Raw genomic sequence first — 23563 nt, forward strand, 5'->3', positions numbered from 1 at the left:
TCCCCCACACGGTGATGGGATTGGGTCAGTGTCTGTGATTCCCCCACACGGTGATGGACGTGGGTCTGTGTCTGTGATTCCCCCACACGGTGATGGGACGCGGGTCTGTGTCTGTGATTCCCCCACACGGTGATGGGACGTGGGTCTGTGTCTGTGATTCCCCCACACGATGATGGACGCGGGTCAGTGTCTGTGATTCTCCCACACGGTGATGGGACGTGGGTCTGTGTCTGTGATTCCCCCACACGGTGATGGACGTGGGTCTGTGATTGCGATTCCCCCACACAGTGATGGATGTGGGTCAGTGTCTGTGATTCCCCCACACGGTGATGGACGTGGGTCTGTGATTGCGATTCTCCCACACAGTGATGGATGTGGGTCAGTGTCTGTGATTCCCCCACACGGTGATGGACGTGGGTCTGTGTCTGTGATTCCCCCACACGGTGATGGACGTGGGTCTGTGTCTGTGATTCCCCCACACGGTGATGGATGTGGGTCTGTGTCTGTGATTCCCCCACACGGTGATGGATGTGGGTCTGTGATTGCGATTCCCCCACACAGTGATGGATGTGGGTCTGTGTCTGTGATTCCTCCACACAGATGGACGTGGGTCAGTGTCTGTGATTCCCCCACACGGTGATGGGATGCGGGTCTGTGTCTGTGAATCCCCCACACGGTGATGGGATGTGGGTCTGTGTCTGTGATTCCCCCACACGGTGATGGGACGCGGGTCTGTGTCTGTGATTCCCCCACACGGTGATGGGATGCGGGTCTGTGTCTGTGATTCCCCCACACGGTGATGGGATGTGGGTCTGTGTCTGTGATTCCCCCACACAGTGATGGACGTGGGTCTGTGTCTGTGATTCCCCCACACGGTGATGGATGTGGGTCAGTGTCTGTGATTCCCCCACACGGTGATGGGATTGGGTCAGTGTCTGAGATTCCCCCACACGGTGATGGGATGCGGGTCTGTGTCTGTGATTCCCCCACACGGTGATGGGATGTGGGTCTGTGTCTGTGATTCCCCCACACGGTGATGGACGTGGGTCTGTGTCTGTGATTCCCCCACAAGGTGATGGGACGTGGGTCAGTGTCTGTGATTCCCCCACACGGTGATGGGACGTGGGTCTGTGTCAGTGATTCCCCCACACGGTGATGGGACGTGGGTCTGTGTCTGTGATTCCCCCACACGGTGATGGGACGTGGGTCTGTGTCTGTGATTCCCCCACACGGTGATGGGACGTGGGTCTGTGTCTGTGATTCCCCCAAACGGTGATGGGACGTGGGTCAGTGTCTGTGATTCCCCCACACGGTGATGGACGTGGGTCTGTGTCTGTGATTCCCCCACACGGTGATGGATGTGGGTCTGTGTCTGTGATTCCCCCACACGGTGATGGACGCGGGTCAGTGTCTGTGATTCCCCCACACGGTGATGGATGTGGGTCTGTGTCTGTGATTCCCCCACACGGTGATGGACGCGGGTCAGTGTCTGTGATTCTCCCACACGGTGATGGGACTTGGGTCTGTGTCTGTGATTCCCACACACGGTGATGGACGTGGGTCTGTGATTGCGATTCCCCCACACAGTGATGGATGTGGGTCAGTGTCTGTGATTCCCCCACACGGTGATGGATGTGGGTCTGTGATTGCGATTCCCCCACACAGTGATGGATGTGGGTCTGTGTCTGTGATTCCCCCACACGGTGATGGATGTGGGTCTGTGATTGCGATTCCCCCACACAGTGATGGATGTGGGTCTGTGTCTGTGATTCCTCCACACAGATGGACGTGGGTCAGTGTCTGTGATTCCCCTACACGGTGATGGGATGCGGGTCTGTGTCTGTGATTCCCGCACACGGTGATGGGATGTGGGTCTGTGTCTGTGATTCCCCCACACGGTGATGGGACGCGGGTCTGTGTCTGTGATTCCCCCACACGGTGATGGGATGCGGGTCTGTGTCTGTGATTCCCCCACACGGTGATGGGATGTGGGTCTGTGTCTGTGATTCCCCCACACGGTGATGGATGTGGGTCTGTGTCTGTGATTCCCCCACACGGTGATGGATGTGGGTCTGTGTCTGTGATTCCCCCACAAGGTGATGGGACGTGGGTCAGTGTCTGTGATTCCCCCACACGGTGATGGGACGTGGGTCTGTGTCAGTGATTCCCCCACACGGTGATGGGACGTGGGTCTGTGTCTGTGATTCCCCCACACGGTGATGGGACGTGGGTCTGTGTCTGTGATTCCCCCAAACGGTGATGGGACGTGGGTCAGTGTCTGTGATTCCCCCACACGGTGATGGGACGTGGGTCTGTGTCTGTGATTCCCCCACACGGTGATGGGATTGGGTCAGTGTCTGTGATTCCCCCACACGGTGATGGGACGTGGGTCAGTGTCTGTGATTCCCCCACACGGTGATGGGACGTGGGTCTGTGTCTGTGATTCCCCCCACACGGTGATGGGATGTGGGTCTGTGTCTGTGATTCCCCCCACACGGTGATATCCCGTGTCATCTTAACCCGGAGGGGGGAAATAAAAATGCTCCCCGAAATCGCGCCCCCCACCCCCCCCCCCCCCACTGCCGCGCGCCCCCCCCCCCCCCCACCCGACATCTCCCTCCGCGAATACCGCCCCGTACTGACCTGGCTGCTCAAATGGCGAAGCGCCCCCCCGCCCACTCCCCGACCCCGACTCTGCCCCACCGAGGCTGTGCCGGGGATCGAACGCCAGGCCCGGAGCCCCTGGCCGTGCCTTCGCCTGGCCCGAACCGTTAGAGCTCCCTCCAATGGTCGGCCGGCCCCGGCTGTCCCCCGATAGGGGGCGGGGCGGGGGCGGGGGCGGGGGGCGGAAATGGAGCAGAGGGGATCTCGAACCCGGATTTTCAGGGGGACGGCGGGGTGGCTCGGGGTTGGTGGGTGGGTCGATATTGGGAGTGGGGTCCGCTTTCCTGAAATCCTGGGTCCCTCCCGTTACCGGGCGTCGTGGACGGCGGGGTGGGGGCTTCCTCGCATCTTCCCGTCGGAATTTAAACTCTGAATGAATCCCCCGCACCCCCCTCTCTCTCTCCCCCCCACCCCCCCCCCACTCCCCCACACCCGTCCACCACCTCCAGCCCCTACAATTCCCGTCCTCCTGTTGAAATCCCTCCTCGGCACACCCGCTCCCCCCCACCCCCAGCCACTCCCTATTCCCCGTCACCCCCTCCAGCCCCGACGACCCTCCAAGATCACTGAGACCCTCCCATTCCGCCCTCTTGACCACCCCCCCCCCCCCCGATTCCCATCGCTCCACTATTGGCGGCCGTGCCTTCAGCCGCCTGGGGGCTCCCAAGCTCTGGAATTCCCCTCCCCGAACCCCTCCGCCATCACAACCCGGTCTGGCCTCCATTGGGGACTCCGGGCCCCACCGCGATGTGGTTGGTGCCTCACCGCCTTCTGAAGCGAGGCGCTCAGAAGAAAATTTGCCTCAGGACCCGACTGTGGGTTCAGGGAGGGGAGGCCGGGAATGAATCACGGTGTGGGGTTGGGGGGTGGGGCGCCGCACAGAGGGTCATCATTTCTCCAGCACCGTTTATCAGTACTGAGGGAGCGCCGCGCTGTTGGAGGGTCGGTACTGATTGAGCGCCGCGCTGTTGGAGGGTCAGTACTGAGGGAGTGCCGCACTGTTGGAGGGTCAGTACTGAGGGAGTGCCGCACTGTTGGAGGGTCAGTACTGAGGGAGTGCCGCGCTGTCGGAGGGTCAGTACTGAGGGAGTGCCGCACTGTTGGAGGGTCAGTACTGAGGGAGTGCCGCACTGTTGGAGGGTCAGTACTGAGGGAGTGCCGCGCTGTTGGAGGGTCAGTACTGAGGGAGTGCCGCGCTGTTGGAGGGTCAGTACTGAGGGAGCGCCGCACTGTTGGAGGGTCGTTACTGAGGGAGTGCCGCACTGTTGGAGGGTCAGTACTGAGGGAGTGCCGCGCTGTTGGAGGGTCAGTACTGAGGGAGTGCCGCACTGTTGGAGGGTCAGTACTGAGGGAGTGCCGCACTGTTGGAGGGTCGTTACTGAGGGAGTGCCGCACTGTTGGAGGGTCAGTACTGAGGGAGTGCCGCGCTGTTGGAGGGTCAGTACTGAGGGAGTGCCGCACTGTTGGAGGGTCAGTACTGAGGGAGTGCCGCACTGTTGGAGGGTCAGTACTGAGGGAGTGCCGCACTGTTGGAGGGTCAGTACTGAGGGAGTGCCGCACTGTTGGAGGGTCAGTACTGAGGGAGTGCCGCGCTGTCGGAGGGTCAGTACTGAGGGAGTGCCGCACTGTTGGAGGGTCAGTACTGAGGGAGTGCCGCACTGTTGGAGGGTCAGTACTGAGGGAGTGCCGCGCTGTTGGAGGGTCAGTACTGAGGGAGTGCCGCGCTGTTGGAGGGTCAGTACTGAGGGAGCGCCGCACTGTTGGAGGGTCGTTACTGAGGGAGTGCCGCACTGTTGGAGGGTCAGTACTGAGGGAGTGCCGCGCTGTTGGAGGGTCAGTACTGAGGGAGTGCCGCACTGTTGGAGGGTCAGTACTGAGGGAGTGCCGCACTGTTGGAGGGTCGTTACTGAGGGAGTGCCGCACTGTTGGAGGGTCAGTACTGAGGGAGTGCCGCGCTGTTGGAGGGTCAGTACTGAGGGAGTGCCGCACTGTTGGAGGGTCAGTACTGAGGGAGTGCCGCACTGTTGGAGGCTCAGTACTGATTGAGCGCCATGCTGAATTTCAGTTGCAGAAGTGGCAGTTGCCCGCTGAGGAGAACCTCGAACGGCTCTGGGCCCAGGTGGCCCGACTTTGCACTGCAACCCTGCCAGCAGAACGCTGTGAGCACAGCCCAGCCGCTCCCTCCGCCTCCTGAGCGTGCGCGCCCAGCCTCCTACGGTGTCTGCAGTTGCGCGCGACCTCCTCCGGGCAGAAAGGAGTGTGTCTCACGAGGGCCTGTGCCACGTTATCGGACAACATGGCCGAATATCTGGCGTGCAGGCTGTTGGTGGGGAGAAGTGAGGGTGCTGAAGAATTTCACAGGACAGAAACAGGCTATTCGGCCCATCTGGTCCGTGCTGGTGTTTCTGCTCCACACGAGCCTCCTCCCACCATATCCTTCGATTCCTCTCTCCCTCATGTGTTTATCCAGCTTGCCCTTAAATGCATCGATACTATTCACCTCGACCACTCCCTATGGTAGCACATCCCACATTCTCACCACTCTCTGGGGAAAGGAGATTCTCCTGTATTCCCCATTGGATTTATTCGTGACTGTCTGATATTGATGGCCCCCTCGATCTGGTCTCCACCCCCCCGCAAGTGGAAACATCTTCTCTACGTCCACCGGCCGGACACGGGGTAGCGGGGTGGGGGAGGGGGTGGGGGCAATGGAGAACTCCTCACCCATCCCTCGCGCCCCCCCCCCCCACCCCCTTCTCCCAATAGTGGCCGTGGGGGTCTTCTATGTCCACCTGAGAAGCGCAGATGGGGATTGAGGTCTTTTTCGAGAGTCGGCACCTCCGACAGTGTGGGGCTCCCTCAGTACTGCCCCCCCCCCTCCGACAATGCAGGGCACCCTCAGTACCGGCACTGCGGGGGTGGGTGGCAGCAGGGGGCCGTTTGGGGGGGCGGGGGTTTGGGGGAGGAGGTGTCGAGGCTGGATTTTGGAGTTCGAGTGCCCAGAGCGGGGGGGGAGTGGGGGGGGGGCTCAAATTGCCCCCCACCGTGACCTCTGACCCCAGGCAAGAAAGAGTCGGCAAGCCCCCTTAAGCTTCACGCGGGGAAGAAAGCTGGCACCGTAATGGGGTACCTTGGAGCCTTTGGGGAAGGAATGTGAATTCGTCAACCCATCAATGAAATGGGTGTTGGTTGGCCTTCAATTGGCATTTGAGTGACAGCTTGGCCATTGAGTCACCCAGGGAGGCCGCAGGTGGGAGGGCAGAGGGGAGTGAGGCAGGTGCCGAGCGGGCCGCCGGGTGCTGTAGTTTCCGGCCTGGGCGACCGCCATTGCCGCCCACGGCAGAGTGGGCGAGGGCGCACTACAACTCCCGGCGGGCGGCGGGCCTGCGCGACGAGCAGCGCGATGGCCGGCGCGTTCTGAGTGCGTCATTACCGCCACAGCCCCACCCCCCCCCTTCCTCCCCTCCCCCTCCCTCCTCCAACTCTCCGGCACGGAGCGGGGGTGGTGGCCGAGGGGCACGCCGGGATTTGTAGTCCGCCTGACCCTTTGGCGCGGGCGGAGGCGGAGGGGCGGGACTACAAATCCCAGCGAGCCGCGCGGCGGCGCCTGCGCAGTGGCCAGAGAGAGCCCTGCCCAGGCTGGTGGACTTGGGGGGAAAAGACGGCTGGATTGTAAGTTGCAAAGCGCCTGTGCTTCCAGATGGTGTTGGAGGGGGAGCAGCTTTGGCCAATTGTGACCTTGAGTAAGATTGGGGTGAAAAAGGGATAAAAATGGAGGGGGTTGTGTCCCCTTGCCCCCTTGCATAGGCATGTTACCATGGTTACAAGAGCTGGACCCCCCCCCCCCTTCTTGTTGCCATGAAGGGGAAAAAGGGCATAGGGTTGTGGACTGGGCGCCTGATATGCGCGTGGTGGGCATCGGGGGCCCCGATGCACCCCCCAGGTGATTCCAGTGCCCCTTGGCGTGGATGCCAACTTGACGTTGGCCACAGGTCAAAGGTTGCCAATGCTACCACCACGGCGGTCACGTGCCTCCAGTTCAGGGGGTGGGGACGGCTGGGGCGCTACCTGTTTGATGCGGTTCGTCTGCTTTTGGATGGAGCAGGAAGCTCTGTATATACAGTGACAGACCTGTCCCCATCAGTACAGTACCCCAGTGTTATACAGTGACAGACCTGTCCCCACCAGTACTGTACCCCAGTGTTATACAGTGACAGACCCGTCCCCACCAGTACTGTACCCCAGTGTTATACAGTGACAGACCTGTCCCCACCAGTACTGTACCCCAGTGTTACACAGTGACAGACCCGTCCCCACCAGTACTGTACCCCAGTGTTACACAGTGACAGACCCATCCCCACCAGTACTGTACCCCAGTGTTATACACTGACAGACCTGCACCCACCAGTACTGTACCACACTTTTATACACTGACAGACCTGTCCTCACCAGTACTGTACCCCAGTGTTATACAGTGACAGACCTGTCCCCACCAGTACTGTACCCCAGTGTTACACAGTGACAGACCCGTCCCCACCAGTACTGTACCCCAGTGTTATACACTGACAGACCCGTCCCCACCAGTACTGTACCCCAGTGTTATACAGTGACAGACCTGTCCCCATCAGTACTGTACCCCAGTGTTATACACTGACAGACCTGTCCTCACCAGTACTGTACCCCAGTGTTATACAGTGACAGACCTGTCCCCACCAGTACTGTACCCCAGTGTTATACAGTGACAGACCTGTCCCCAGCAGTACTGCACCGCAGTGTTATACAGTGACAGACCCGTCCCCACCAGTACTGCACCACAGTGTTATACAGTGACAGACCTGTCCCCACCAGTACTGTACCGCAGTGTTATACAGTGACAGACCTGTCCCCACCAGTACTGCACCGCAGTGTTATACAGTGACAGACCCGTCCCCACCAGTACTGCACCACAGTGTTATACAGCGACAGACCTGTCCCCACCAGTACTGCACCGCAGTGTTATACAGTGACAGACCTGTCCCCACCAGTACTGTACCCCAGTGTTACACACTGACAGACCGGTCCCCACCAGTACTGCACCGCAGTGTTATACAGTGACAGACCTGTCCCCACCAGTACTGTACCCCAGTGTTGTACAGTGACAGACCGGTCCCCACCAGTACTGCACCGCAGTGTTATACAGTGACAGACCTGTCCCCACCAGTACTGTACCTCAGTGTTATACACTGACAGACCTGTCCCCACCAGTACTGTACCCCAGTGTTATACAGTGACAGACCCGTCCCCACCAGTACTGCACCACAGTGTTATACAGTGACAGACCTGTCCCCACCAGTACTGTACCGCAGTGTTATACAGTGACAGACCTGTCCCCACCAGTACTGCACCGCAGTGTTATACAGTGACAGACCCGTCCCCACCAGTACTGCACCACAGTGTTATACAGTGACAGACCTGTCCCCACCAGTACTGTACCCCAGTGTTATACAGTGACAGACTCGTCCCCACCAGTACTGTACCCCAGTGTTATACAGTGACAGACCTGTCCCCACCAGTACTGTACCCCAGTGTCATACACTGACAGACCCGTCCCCACCAGTACTGTACCCCAGTGTTCCACAGTGACAGAGCTGTCCCCATCAGTACTGTACCCCAGTGTTACACAGTGACAGACCTGTCCTCACCAGTACTGTACCCCAGTGTTATACAGTGACAGACCTGTCCCCACCAGTACTGTACCCCAGTGTTATACAGTGACAGACCTGTCCCCACCAGTACTGTACCCCAGTGTTATACAGTGACAGACCTGTCCCCACCAGTACTGTACCCCAGTGTTACACAGTGACAGACCTGTCCCCACCAGTACTGTACCCCAGTGTTACACAGTGACAGACCTGTCCCCACCAGTACTGTACCCCAGTGTTACACAGTGACAGACCTGTCCCCACCAGTACTGTACCCCAGTGTTTTACACTGACAGACCTGCACCCACCAGTACTGTACCCCAGTGTTATACAGTGACAGACCTGTCCCCACCAGTACTGTACCTCAGTGTTATACAGTGACAGACCTGTCCCCAGCAGTACTGTACCTCAGTGTTATACAGTGACAGACATGTCCCCACCAGTACTGTACCCCAGTGTTACACAGTGACAGACCTGTCCCCACCAGTACTGTACCCCAGTGTTTTACACTGACAGACCTGCACCCACCAGTACTGTACCCCAGTGTTATACAGTGACAGACCTGTCCCCACCAGTACTGTACCACAGTGTTACACAGTGACAGACCTGTCCCCACCAGTACTGTACCCCAGTGTTTTACACTGACAGACCTGCACCCACCAGTACTGTACCCCAGTGTTATACAGTGACAGACCTGTCCCCACCAGTACTGTACCACAGTGTTACACAGTGACAGACATGTCCCCACCAGTACTGTACCCCAGTGTTACACAGTGACAGACCTGTCCCCACCAGTACTGTACCCCAGTGTTTTACACTGACAGACCTGCACCCACCAGTACTGTACCACAGTGTTATATAGTGACAGACCTGTCCCCACCAGTACTGTACCCCAGTGTTTTACACTGACAGACCTGCACCCACCAGTACTGTACCCCAGTGTTATACAGTGACAGACCTGTCCCCACCAGTACTGTACCACAGTGTTATACACTGACAGACCTGTCCCCACGAGTACTGTACCCCAGTGTTTTACACTGACAGACCTGCACCCACCAGTACTGTACCCCAGTGTTTTACACTGACAGACCTGCACCCACCAGTACTGTACCCCAGTATTTTACACTGATAGACCTGCACCCACCAGTACTTTACCCCAGTGTTTTACATTGACAGACCTGCACCCACCAGTACTGTACCACAGTGTTATATAGTGACAGACCTGTCCCCACCAGTACTGTATCCCAGTGTTTTACACTGACAGACCTGCACCCACCAGTACTGTACCCCAGTGTTTTACACTGACAGACCTGCACCCACCAGTACTGTACCCCAGTGTTTTACACTGACAGACCTGTCCCCACCAGTACTGTACCCCAGTGTTTTACACTGACAGACCTGCACCCACCAGTACTGTACCCCAGTGTTATACAGTGACAGACCTGTCCCCACCAGTACTGTACCCCAGTGTTACACAGTGACAGACCTGTCCCCACCAGTACTGTACCCCAGTGTTTTACACTGACAGACCTGCACCCACCAGTACTGTACCTCAGTGTTATACAGTGACAGACCTGTCCCCACCAGTACTGTACCACAGTGTTACACAGTGACAGACATGTCCCCACCAGTACTGTACCCCAGTGTTACACAGTGACAGACCTGTCCCCACCAGTACTGTACCCCAGTGTTTTACACTGACAGACCTGCACCCACCAGTACTGTACCCCAGTGTTACACAGTGACAGACCTGTCCCCACCAGTACTGTACCCCAGTGTTTTACACTGACAGACCTGCACCCACCAGTACTGTACCCCAGTGTTATACAGTGACAGACCTGTCCCCACCAGTACTGTACCACAGTGTTATACACTGACAGACCTGTCCCCACGAGTACTGTACCCCAGTGTTTTACACTGACAGACCTGCACCCACCAGTACTGTACCCCAGTGTTTTACACTGACAGACCTGCACCCACCAGTACTGTATCCCAGTGTTTTACACTGACAGACCTGCACCCACCAGTACTGTACCCCAGTGTTATACAGTGACAGACCTGCACCCACCAGTACTGTACCACAGTGTTATACACTGACAGACCTGCACCCACCAGTACTGTACCCCAGTGTTTTACACTGACAGACCTGCACCCACCAGTACTGTATGCTTGGTAATGTGATGACAGAGACCGTGCACTGAGCAGCTGAGATTGGATTTCATCCCCAGATCGTTTCATTTGGCAGTGTGACTGGTTCCTGATCCCTGGTCGGAGGTTGGCAGTCGTGCCGGACATGGTCCTCGGGGGATGCGCCTCTGTGAAGGGCCACAGGAGGGGATACCCGCAGGGAGCGTCGGCGAGGGCTGCCTGCTGAGTGGCGGCCGAGGGAACAGCATGTGGACCGTTCCCTCCTCCCCCCCGCTGCCCGTCGTGGGCGGCGGCTCCTCGGGGCCCATCCGCGAGGGCTTCCTCTGCCCGCTGTGCCTCAAGGACCTGCAGTCGGTGCAGCAGCTCCAGTCACACTACGAGGACGCCCATTCCAGCGAGGACGACGGGGACATGGTGGGGCAGATCAAGAGTGAGTACCCGGTCGGGCAAGGGGGGGCGGCAGGCGCTGTGCCTGGTGCCAGTGCCCGGGGCTTGGGAGGTGCAAAAACCCACCGGAGGTGGAGCTGCGGATTACTGGGTGGGTGGGTGGTGCAGCCACACACAGTCGAATAGTCATTTTTAAGGCAGAGGTCGATAGAAAAGGTTACAATCCGATCAGCCATCGAGGGGCGGAGCAGACTCGAGGGGCCGAGTGGCCTCTTACTGCCCCTAGTTCATGTGAGTGGGGTGGGGGGGGGGTTATCTCATTGCTGTTTGTGGCATCTTGCTGTGCACCCGTTGGCATTTCACTTTCTCCCCTCCTTTTTCCCCCCCCACTCTCTGCTCCAGCACTTTTCGGCAGGGCCAAACGGAAGTTGCTCAAGAGGGCGGACACGGAGCATGCGGCCTTTGTGTACTCGGGGGGTGTGGACACCGCCAAGTGGGAGCCGCAGGATCTGGGTGAGCTGCGCCAGCGCGCGGCTACTTATTTGACCGTCGTCGCGTCGGCTGCGTGTGCAGGGAGGGAAGGGGGACTCGGAGAGGCTGGGGATTCTCGCCTTGCAGCACGGAGGAGCAAGGGGCGATTAACCAGCGCGGTACGCGGGATAGAAACTGTTTCCGCCGGTTGCAGAGCCCTTTAAATGAAAAAAACTCCATTATCCATTGTGCGGGCAAAGGCGGGCATATCGGTCACAGATCAGCCATCGTCTCGCTGAATGGCGCAACAGGATCGGAGTAAAGCCTCGCGACCCGACCAGACCCACCGACGTGTGTCTCCGCTCGGGACGCGCCTGTATCCTGCGTCCAGCATTCAGGCTCGGGGGCAGGTTGGACTGGGCTGTTTTGTTTCGTATTGCTACCGTTTTAGTCCACGTTTAATCTAAAATGTTTGTCGTCGTCGGGTCGGGAATTTATAAAAAAAAAATTAAAGGGCCGGGGTCGGGTTTTGATTTTATACCCGAGCTAGGCTTTAGCTCAAGAGGGGGCTGAACGGGCCTCCCCCTGTTCCTGTGTAACGGGCTCGAGAGGGGGCTGAATGGGCCTCCTCCTGTTCCTGTGTAACGGGCTCGAGAGGGGGCTGAATGGGCCTCCTCCTGTTCCTGTGTAACAGGCTCGAGAGGGGGCTGAATGGGCCTCCTCCTGTTCCTGTGTAACAGGCTCGAGAGGGGGCTGAATGGGCCTCCTCCTGTTCCTGTGTAACGGGCTCGAGAGGGGGCTGAATGGGCCTCCTCCTGTTCCTGTGTAACAGGCCCGAGAGGGGCTGAATGGGCCTCCTCATGTTTCCGTGTAACAGGCCCGAGAGGGGCTGAATGGGCCTCCTCCTGTTCCTGTGTAACGGGCCCGAGAGGGGCTGAATGGGCCTCCTCATGTTTCCGTGTAACAGGCCCGAGAGGGGCTGAATGGGCCTCCTCCTGTTCCTGTGTAACGGGCCCGAGAGGGGCTGAATGGGCCTCCTCCTGTTCCTGTGTAACAGGCTCGAGAGGGGGCTGAATGAGCCTCCTCCTGTTCCTGTGTAACAGGCTCGAGAGGGGGCTGAATGAGCCTCCTCCTGTTCCTGTGTAACAGGCTCGAGAGGGGGCTGAATGGGCCTCCTCCTGTTCCTGTGCCGCTCTCAGTGGTGAGGCTGCCCACACTGCCCGTGACTGTCCCCAGGGGGTTCGTGCTGTTGTCCCTGACCCCCTCCCAGCTCCAGGCTCGAGATGACGGTTGCCCCTCTGCTTGGCGTGCAGGCGCGACGAGGAACGTGCGGACCGAGTTCCAGCGATGGCGCGGAGCGCGAATCGATCACTACGTCATTGAGGTGAACAAGCTGCTGATTCGCTTGGAAAAGGTGAGGGGGGTGGGGGGGGGGGGGGGGAAGGGTGTGGGAGAGGGGCAGACGTGTGGGGGAGGAGGAGGAGCGGGTAAAACACACTGAGAGGCTTGAGTCATAATCATTTACAGCGCAGAAGGAGGCCATTCGGCCCGTCGAGTCCGTGTCGGCTCTCCGCTGAGCTATCCAGTCGGTCCCACTCCCCGGCTCGATCCCCGCACCCCTGCAAGTCTATTTCTCTCAGGTGGCCAACCAACCTCCTCTTGAAGTCATTGACCGTCTCCACTTCCGCCACCCTCGTGGGCAGCGAGTTCCCGGTCATTACCGCCCGCTGCGTAAACAACGTTATTCCTGACATACCCCACCTCCCCTGCATCTCTGACCCAAAACCTTCAATCTGTGTCCCCTAGTCCTTGTACCATTAGTTAATGGGAGCAGTTTTTCCTTGTCTAATGTATCTAAGCCTGTCATAATCATGGACACTTCTATTTAATCTCCGCTCAATCTCCTTTGTTCTAAGGAGAACAACCCCAGCTTCTCCAACCTAACCTTGCAGCTAAAATCCCCCATCCCTGGAACCATTCTGGTAAATCTCCTCTGCAACCCTCTCAAGGACCCTCACGTCCTTCCTGAACTGTGGTGACCAGAACTGGACGCAATACTCTAGTTGGAGCCTAACCAGAGCTTTGCAAAGGTTCAGCATAACGTCCCTGCTTTTGTACGCAATGCCTCTATTTATGGACCCCAAGTTCCCATATGCTTTACTAACCACTCTCTCAATATGTCCCGCCACCTTCAAAGATCGATGCACATGCACCCCCAGGTCCCTCTGTCCCTGCACGCTCTTTAGAACTGTGCCATTAAGTCTATATTGCCTCTCCCTATCCCTTCTGCCAAAATGTATCACCTCACACTTCTCTCTATTAAACTCCATCTGCCACCTGTCTGCCCACCCCGCTCGCCTGTCTATGTCCTGTTGCAGGCAGTTCATATCAGCCTCACTGTTTGCCGCACCTCCAAGTTTGGTGTCATCGGCGTGACTACGCGAAAGGCATTCCAAAAAAAATGTTGTTGTGTCCGTGAGGAGTCAGCGATGGTCAGAACCTTTCCCCCCCGCCCCCCCCCCCCCCCGCCCCCCCCCGCGTTGAGACCAGGGCAGAACTGGGGCATTTAGACTGGAATGGCTCAGTGGTAGGAGGCAAGGGAAGGAGGAGCAGGGGAGGGGAGTGTGATTGAAAGCCGAGAATGCTGGAAGCACTCGGCAGATCCGACAGCATCTGTGGAGAAAGAGAGAGAAACAGGGAGAGGGGGAATGAACAAAAGGGAAGGTCTGGGGTAGGGTGGAGGGCAGGAGAGAGTGAATGAGAAAAGGGATGACGATGTAAGGCAGAAGGAGATTGTAACGGGATAAGTAAAGGATGGGTCCAGCCGAAGTGTAAATGGGGGGGGCGGGGGGAAAAAGCAGAATTGGCAACAATTGCTGTGCAGAAACACTGGGAGCACTGGTTCTGTTCTGCAATTGTTGAACTCCACGTTGAGTCTGGAAAGCTGTACAGTCTCTAATGGAAAGATGCGATGCTGTTACTGGAGCTGCAGTACAGGAGGTCGAGGATAGAGAGGTTCAGGGAGCAAGGGCGGAGAATTATAACGACAGGTGACCGGAAGCTCGGTGTTCTGGTTGCGGACTGAGCGGAGGTGTTCGGCAAAGTGGAGTCCGCCTTCGGTTTATGTAGAGGAGACGACGTGGTGAGCAGCAAATACGGTATACTGAATTGAGAAAAGTACAAGTAAATCGCAGTCACGCCCGGAAAGGAGTGTTTGGGAGCCCGGAGAGTGAGGAGGTAAAAAGGGGCAGGTGCCGTGGGGAGTGGTGGGGGGGTGGTGGTGGGGGGGGGGGGGGGGGTTGCGATTGCGGAGTGGGACAAGGGGGTTGGCGCTGAGGGAGCAGCCCCTTCGGAACGCTGCCGGGGGGGGGGGAGGGGGAGGATGTCTTTGCTGGTGGCATCGCGCTGGAGGTGGTGGGGTGGAAGGTGAGGGGAGGGGGGGGGGGGGAACGTTTATCGTGGTTCTGGGAGGGCGGGAGAAGGGGTGAGAGCAGGAGCGCAGGAAATCAGAGGTGAGGGTCGAGGATCCCGTCAACCAAGGTGGAAGGGAGAGAATCTGGCATTGCTCTCCTTCGAGCAGAGAAAGTTAAGGGGAGATTTAATGGAGGTGTTCAAAATCAGGAAGGGTTTCAACAGAGTAAATAAGGAGGGTCGGTAACCAGAGGGACACAGATTTAAGATAATCAGGAAAAGAACCAGAGGGGGAGATAGCCAATCAAACTCACTGCATGTTGATGGATCAAATTGTCCGTTCGAACTCACCCGGCTTATTTTCTGTGTCTTATTTGTAGTTGACTGCATTTGACAGAGCATCTACTGACCCAGCAAAGAGGAAAGGTTGGTGGTGTTAGGATTCATTCACTCTCTCTCTCTCTCTATTCCAATGCTTTTGTTTTAAATTCGAGCTCGACAAGGTATTCAGCTTCCGCAGGCCTGCACTTGCATCCCTGCAAACCGTGCTGTAACCGTGTGTGCAAAGTACATTCAGATCGATGAGGACGAATGATTAGACATTTTACTGCTGGTGCTAAGGACTCTCCTTTGCTCAGGCTAAGAGAAACTAACCAGTACTTATTGAGAAGTAAAGTTATACAGAAGCAACAGCAAGTCGACACGTCCCTATCAGCACCGTCCTTGCCAACACACGACAGGCGTCACCCGTCCTGGGAACACTTACTGTTGTGGAACAGATGATGTCACGCTAAGCATTGCAAGCCCAGCATTCTGACGACTTGCCGTTGCCTCTGTATAACCTTACCTCTCAATAAACACTGGTTAGTTTCTCTTAGCCTGAGCCCGTCTGCATCCTCGGACGCACGCGAAAGATCCCACGGTCACGACTCGGGGGGGGGGGGGGGGGGGAGAAAGGCGCGATGGAAATGCACGTCTTTTGTCGCGCTCTATCTCGTGTCTGTATCGCCTTGTGTGCGCCTGCCTGTGTGCTTGAAGGTCTCCCTCTCTCTCCGTGCCGCTCTCCCGTCTCTGTTGGTCCGACCTCTGAGTTTTAAATTGTGCTGTTGTCGCTGTTGGTGAACCACGAGAGCTCTGCTCAGTCTGCTTCCAGTCGGGCCTTGACCCTGTTTTCTTTGTCTCCCCTGTCTCCCCCCCCCACCCCCCCCCGGCAGCTTTGGAGAGGTCCGTGGTGAACTGGGTGAGCGACAGAGATGTGCCATGCTGCCCCGATTGCGGCGCCACCTTCACCATCGCCCTGCGGCGCCATCACTGCCGCCTCTGTGGTTCCATCATGTGCAAGCGTGTGCGCGCAGTTCCTCACCGTGGACTTCGCCCGTAAGTAGGCCTCGTCCTGCCGCGTGTCTCTTTGCCTTGTGTGGCGGGGGGGGGGGGGGGGGTTTGCCGGGTGCTGGGATTCAGTGGGTCTGGGCATCGCCGTCCCCCTTGCAGCCCAGTCGTCCCACATGCCCGAATTTCCCCCTGCCAGATACGGAGTGGCTTTTCCTGGCTGCGTCGCCTTTGCTCTACTGTTTGATAACCCATTCCCCACCATTTCTCAGTCGATTTTACGCACCCCCCCCCCAACCCCCTCCCACCCCTCCCTTCAGCGCTCCTCTAGCTTTGCTTCCCCTGTTCTTCATCAGTTCCACACCCCACGCACCCACCACAGGCTCGAGGGAGGCTGAATGGGCCTCCTCCTGTTCCTGTGTAACAGGCTCAAAAGGGGCTGAATGGGCCTCCTCCTGTTCCTGTGTAACAGGCTCGAGAGGGGCTGAATGGGCCTCCTCCTGTTCCCGTGTAACAGGCTCAAAAGGGGCTGAATGGGCCTCCTCCTGTTCCTGTGTAACAGGCTCGAGAGGGGCTGAATGGCCTCCTCCTGTTCCTGTGTAACAGACTCGAGAGGGGGCTGAATGGGCCTCCTCCTGTTCCAGTGTAACAGGCTCGAGAGAGAGGGGCTGAATGGGCCTCCTCCTGTTCCCGTGTATCAGGCTCAAAAGGGGCTGAATGGGCCTCCTCCTGTTCCTGTGTAACAGGCTCGAGATTGGCTGAATGGGCCTCCTCCTGCTCCTGTGTAACAGGCTCGACAGGGGGCTGAATGGGCCTCCTCCTGTTCCTGTGTAACAGGCTCGAGAGGGGCTGAATGGGCCTCCTCCTGTTCCTGTGTAACAGGCTCGAGAGGGGCTGAATGGGCCTCCTCCTGCTCCTGTGTAACAGACTCGAGAGGGGCTGAATGGGCCTCCTCCTGTTCCCGAGTAACAGGCTCGAGGGGGGGGCTGAATGGGCCTCCTTCTGTTCCTGTGTAACAGGCTCGAGAGGGGCTGAATGGGCCTCCTCCTGTTCCTGTGCAACAGGCTCAAGAGGGGCTGAATGGGCCTCCTCCTGTTCCCGTGTAACAGGCACGAGAGGGGCTGAATATCACACTGGAAGAGGCCATTCAGCCCCCCTCGAGCCTGTACTGGCCCATTCAAGCAGATGGTGACTGACCTGTTCCTTTTTTGTGCTCGGACAGACAAGCTGACGAGGGCGGTGAGGGCATCGATGGCGGCTGGCGGGACCTCGTGCGGTCCCGATCGGGCGGTGGGCAGTTTTGAGAGTCGCCGGAGGTTGAGTGTGACCAGTGTCGCCTCACTGCTGGAGAGAAGGACGATGATCGGATTATGTCTTGTCAGCACTGCAAAGGCATCCTGGAGCAGCGGGAGAGGCGGCTGGACGAGAAGGACAACTCGCCCGTCGTCACTCAGTTCTATGAGGTACAGCACGGGGGTTAGATACAGAGTAAATCCCCCTCTACACTGTCCCCCATCAAACACTCCCAGGACAGGGACAGCACGGGGGTTAGATACAGAGTAAAGCTCCCTCTACACTGTCCCCATCAAACACTCCCAGGACAGATACAGCACGGGGGTTAGATACAGAGTAAAGCTCCCTCTACACTGTCCCCCATCAAACACTCCCACGACAGGTTCAGCACGGGGGTTAGATACAGAGTAATGCTCCCTCTACACTTGGAGTGGGGTGACGCAGTTTGTGGCTGGGGTAAGATAGTGTCTGAGGGTGAGGGGACTTGGCTGTGTTTGTAATCAGATGTTTTGCTGATCTACCACAGAAACTGCGCTCTTGCATTGTGAAGGTAGAAAAAATGGCTCCAGATTACATGAAGATGGCTGACTCGCTGAAGTAAGTGGCAAGTTTGGGGTGAATTGTGGGGGGCAGTGCATGTTCGTTTCTGTTAAACAGCGAGCGCAAGCTTTCACATGGTCCTGCCGGAGGGTCGGTACTGAGGGAGTGCCGCACTGTCGGAGGGTCGGTACTGAGGGAGCGCCGCACTGCCGGAGGGTCGGTACTGAGGGAGTGCCGCACTGCCGGAGGGTCGGTACTGAGGGAGCGCCGCACTGTCGGAGGGTCAGTACTGAGGGAGCGCCGCACTGCCGGAGGGTCGGTACTGAGGGAGTGCCGCACTGCCGGAGGGTCGGTACTGAGGGAGCGCCGCACTGTCGGAGGGTCAGTACTGAGGGAGCGCCGCACTGTCGGAGGGTCAATACTGAGGGAACGCCGCACTGTCGGAGGGTCGGTACTGAGGGAGCGCCGCACTGTCGGAGCGTCAGTACTGAGGGAGCGCTGCACTGTCGGAGCGTCGGTACTGAGGGAGCGCCGCACTGTCGGAGCGTCGGTACTGAGGGAGCGCCGCACTGTCGGAGGGTCGGTACTGAGGGAGTGCCGCACTGTCGGAGCGTCAGTACTGAGGGAGTGCCGCACTGTAGGAGGGTCGGTACTGAGGAGCGCCGCACTGCCGGTGGGTCAGTACTGAGGGAGCGCCGCACTGTCGGAGGGTCAGTACTGAGGGAGCGCCGCACTGTCGGAGGGTCAGTACTGAGGGAGCGCCGCACTGTCGGAGCGTCAGTACTGAGGGAGCGCCGCACTGTCGGAGCGTCAGTACTGAGGGAGCGCCGCACTGTCGGAGGGTCAGTACTGAGGGAGCGCCGCACTGTCGGAGGGTCAGTACTGAGGGAGCGCCGCACTGTCGGAGGGTCAGTACTGAGGGAGCGCCGCACTGTCGGAGGGTCAGTACTGAGGGAGCGCCGCACTGTCGGAGGGTCAGTACTGAGGGAGCGCCGCACTGTCGGAGGGTCAGTACTGAGGGAGCGCCGCACTGTCGGAGGGTCAGTACTGAGGGAGCGCCGCACTGTCGGAGGGTCAGTACTGAGGGAGCGCCGCACTGTCGGAGGGTCAGTACTGAGGGAGCGCCGCACTGTCGGAGGGTCAGTACTGAGGGAGCGCCGCACTGTCGGAGGGTCAGTACTGACGGAGCGCCGCACTGTCATGAGGACCGTGTCTCAGGGTGAGACGTTAAACGAAGGCCTCCATCTGCCCTCTCGGCTGGATGTAAAAGATTCCACGGTCACTGTTGGACGACGAGCATTGTTGGCTGGGACGGTCTCCCCAGTGCCGTGGCGGCCCCCGCATGGAGCCCTCCAAGGCCATCGTTCAGAACGCAGGGGTGACGTGACCGTTTATCACGTCGCTGTTTGTGGGAGCTTGCTGTGCACAAATTGGCTGCCTCGCCTCCGACATGCCAACAGTCCTTCGCTGGCTGCGACGAACTTCGCCATGTCCTGTGGTGGTGAGCGGCGCTACATTAATGCGTGTTGTTTCTGACTGGTAACAGTGCAGGAGAGACCAACTACGAACTGGAGCGAGCCTCGAACATGCGAGTGGAACTCATGAAGCTGTACGAGCGGATCGACCTCCTCAGGTAGGTGGTCAGTCCCGGCAGAAGGGGAGACGGAGTGGGGCGGGGTGGGGGGAAATGCTCTGATAATTCCTCTTGGGAGATAGAAAGCAGCCCAGGACCTTGCACGGGACTGTGCGTTATCGATATCATGCCAGCTGTACGCCCCTTGCCCGCCCACCCACCCACCCTCAGCAGGCGATCCAGCCCCCTCGTGAAGGGATACAGACAGAGAGTTCTGGTCCTTGGGCCGAGCTTGAGGTTTCTTTAAAACCGGCTGTTGACCTTATTCTTTCTGCTCGAAAATGTATGTGCTCGGCTGCGATGCACCCCAAGGTTGAATAGCCAGCTCCCTATGGCAGCTGGGGTCACTGGAAATCGTCCTCAGGCATACCGGTGCCTCTATCCCACCCACCCCCCCCCCCCCGCCACTGTCTGCGGGTCGCCCCGTCGCGGACCCCCGACTGCCAGTTTGGGAGGAGGGAGCTGTTTGGCTGTGGGAGCCCTCGTGCGCCCCCTCTCCTGGCAGTCCGACAACGGGGCCCGAGTGGGTTGACTCGATCTGTGGATTCTGTTTTTTTTTTTTTTTGTTTCTCCACCGCCCCGACCCCTCGACTCCTTACCGTCGGTGTACTTCGCCCGGTTACCCTGCACCCAGCCCCTGCACACGTGACTCTCTCTGCCTTTTTCTGCTGCTCCCCGACAGTAAGCGGATTTCCGCCTGGGACACTGTGACGACCCACAGCCACATCCCAAAACTCTGCAACTCCAGAGAATGATCCGACTGTCAGCGACACAGTTCCTGCAGGTAAGGGAACCGCGCGTCGGGAATCAGCACAGCAAGGGAGAATGCCCCTGCTCCCCTTCTCCTTTCTCCCCCCTCCCCCCCCTTCCCCAACAATCCCATTCCCCTCTCCCCCCCCCCGCACTCCCGTTCCCCTCTTCCCCTCCGCCCCCCACTCCCGTTCCCCTCTTCCCCCCCCCCCCCCACTCCCGTTCCCCTCTCCCCCCCCCGCACTCCCGTTCCCCTCTTCCTCCCCCCCCACTCCCGTCCCCCTCTTCCTCCCCCCCCACTCCCGTTCCCCTCTCCTCCCCCCCCCACTCCCGTTCCCCTCTTCCTCCCCCCCCCACTCCCGTTCCCCTCTTCCTCCCCCCCCACTCCCGTTCCCCTCTTCCTCCCCCCCCCACTCCCGTTCCCCGCTCCCCCCCCCCACTCCCATTCCCCTATTTCTCTGCTGCTATTTCTCTGTCTGTCTGTGTCTCTCTTTCTCTCGATCTCTTTCTCTCGATCTCTTTCTCTCGATCTCTTTCTCTCGATCTCTTTCTCTCGATCTCTTTCTCTCGATCTCTTTCTCTCGATCTCTTTCTCTCGATCTCTTTCTCTCTCGATCTCTTTCTCTCTCGATCTCTTTTTCTCTCGATCTCTTTTTCTCTCGATCTCTTTTCTCTCGATCTCTTTTTCTCTCGATCTCTTTTTCTCTCGATCTCTTTTTCACTCGATCTCTTTTTCACTCGATCTCTTTTTCACTCGATCTCTTTTTCACTCGATCTCTTATCTCTTTCTCTCTCGATCTCTTTCTCTCTCGATCTCTTTCTCTCTCGATCTCTTTCTCTCTCGATCTCTTTCTCTCTCGATCTCTTTCTCTCTCGATCTCTTTCTCTCTCGATCTCTTTCTCTCTCGATCTCTTTCTCTCGATCTCTTTCTCTCGATCTCTTTCTCTCGATCTCTTTCTCTCGATCTCTTTCTCTCGATCTCTTTCTCTCGATCTCTTTCTCTCGATCTCTTTCTCTCGATCTCTTTTTCTCTCGATCTCTTTTTCTCTCGATCTCTTTTTCTCTCGATCTCTTTTTCTCTCGATCTCTTTTTCTCTCGATCTCTTTTCTCTCGATCTCTTTTTCTCTCGATCTCTTTTTCTCTCGATCTCCTTTTCTCTCGATCTCCTTTTCTCTCGATCTCCTTTTCTCTCGATCTCCTTTTCTCTCGATCTCTTTTCTCTCGATCTCTTTTTCTCTCGATCTCTTTTTCTCTCGATCTCTTTTTCTCTCGATCTCTCTTCTCTCTCTCGATCTCTCTTTCTCTCTCTCGATCTCTCTTTCTCTCTCTCGATCTCTCTTTCTCTCTCTCGATCTCTCTTTCTCTCTCTCGATCTCTCTTTCTCTCTCTCGATCTCTCTTTCTCTCTCTCGATCTCTCTTTCTCTCTCTCGATCTCTCTTTCTCTCTCTCGATCTCTCTTTCTCTCTCTCGATCTCTCTTTCTCTCTCTCGATCTCTCTTTCTCTCTCTCGATCTCTCTTTCTCTCTCTCGATCTCTCTTCTCTCTCTCGATCTCTTTCTCTCTCTCGATCTCTTTCTCTCTTATCTCGATCTCTTTCTCTCTTATCTCGATCTCTTTCTCTCTTATCTCGATCTCTTTCTCTCTTATCTCGATCTCTTTCTCTCTTATCTCGATCTCTTTCTCTCTTATCTCGATCTCTTTCTCTCTTATCTCGATCTCTTTCTCTCTTATCTCGATCTCTTTCTCTCTTATCTCGATCTCTTTCTCTCTTATCTCGATCTCTTTCTCTCTTATCTCGATCTCTTTCTCTCTTATCTCTCTCTCTTTCTCTCTTATCTCTCTCTCTTATCTCTTATCTCTCTCTCTTATCTCTCTCTCTTATCTCTCTCTCTTATCTCTCTCTTCTATCTCTCTCTATCTCTTACTATCTCTCTATCTCTTACCATCTCTATCTCTTACCCTCTCTATCTCTTACCCTCTCTATCTCTTACCCTCTCTATCTCTTACCCTCTCTATCTCTTACCCTCTCTATCTCTTACCCTCTCTATCTCTTACCCTCTCTATCTCTTACCCTCTCGATCTCTTACCCTCTCTATCTCTTACCCTCTCTATCTCTTACCCTCTCTATCTCTTACCCTCTCTATCTCTTACCCTCTCTATCTCTTACCCTCTCTATCTCTTACCCTCTCTATCTCTTACCCTCTCTATCTCTCTCACCCTCTCTATCTCTCTCACCCTCTCTATCTCTCTCACCCTCTCTATCTCTCTCACCCTCTCTATCTCTCTCACCCTCTCTATCTCTCTCACCCTCTCTATCTCTCTCACCCTCTCTATCTCTCTCACCCTCTCTATCTCTCTCACCCTCTCTATCTCTCTCACCCTCTCTATCTCTCTCACCCTCTCTATCTCTCTCACCCTCTCTATCTCTCTCACCCTCTCTATCTCTCTCACCCTCTCTATCTCTCTCACCCTCTCTATCTCTCTCACCCTCTCTATCTCTCTCACCCTCTCTATCTCTCTCACCCTCTCTATCTCTCTCACCCTCTCTATCTCTCTCACCCTCTCTATCTCTCTCACCCTCTCTATCTCTCTCACCCTCTCTATCTCTCTCACCCTCTCTATCTCTCTCACCCTCTCTATCTCTCTCACCCTCTCTATCTCTCTCACCCTCTCTATCTCTCTCACCCTCTCTATCTCTCTCACCCTCTCTATCTCTCTCACCCTCTCTATCTCTCTCACCCTCTCTATCTCTCTCACCCTCTCTATCTCTCTCACCCTCTCTATCTCTCTCACCCTCTCTATCTCTCTCACCCTCTCTATCTCTTACCCTCTCTATCTCTCTCTCTGTCTATCTCTCTCTGTCTATCTCTTTCTCTCTATCTCTTTCTCTCTATCTCTTTCTCTCTATCTCTTTCTCTCTATCTCTTTCTCTCTATCTCTTTCTCTCTATCTCTTTCTCTCTATCTCTTTCTCTCTATCTCTTTCTCTCTATCTCTTTCTCTCTATCTCTTTCTCTCTATCTCTTTCTCTCTATCTCTTTCTCTCTATCTCTTTCTCTCTATCTCTTTCTCTCTATCTCTTTCTCTCTATCTCTTTCTCTCTATCTCTCTCTCTCTATCTCTCTCTCTCTATCTCTCTCTCTCTATCTCTCTCTCTCTATCTCTCTCTCTGTCTATCTCTTTCTCTCTATCTCTCTTTCTCTCTTTCTCTCTATCTCTCTTTCTCTCTATCTCTCTTCTCTCTATCTCTTTCT

The 23563-nt window shown here is 56.8% G+C and overlaps 1 pseudogene; it reads left to right on the plus strand.

Moving 5' to 3' along the window:
• The first annotated feature begins 6226 nt into the window (after positions 1-6226).
• Positions 6227-20312, plus strand: LOC137364534 (rabenosyn-5-like; annotated as a pseudogene).
• The last annotated feature ends 3251 nt before the right edge of the window (positions 20313-23563 follow it).

This window comes from Heterodontus francisci, unplaced genomic scaffold, assembly GCF_036365525.1.
Source record: "Heterodontus francisci isolate sHetFra1 unplaced genomic scaffold, sHetFra1.hap1 HAP1_SCAFFOLD_1231, whole genome shotgun sequence".
In the NCBI taxonomy this organism is placed as follows: Eukaryota; Metazoa; Chordata; class Chondrichthyes; order Heterodontiformes; family Heterodontidae; genus Heterodontus; species Heterodontus francisci.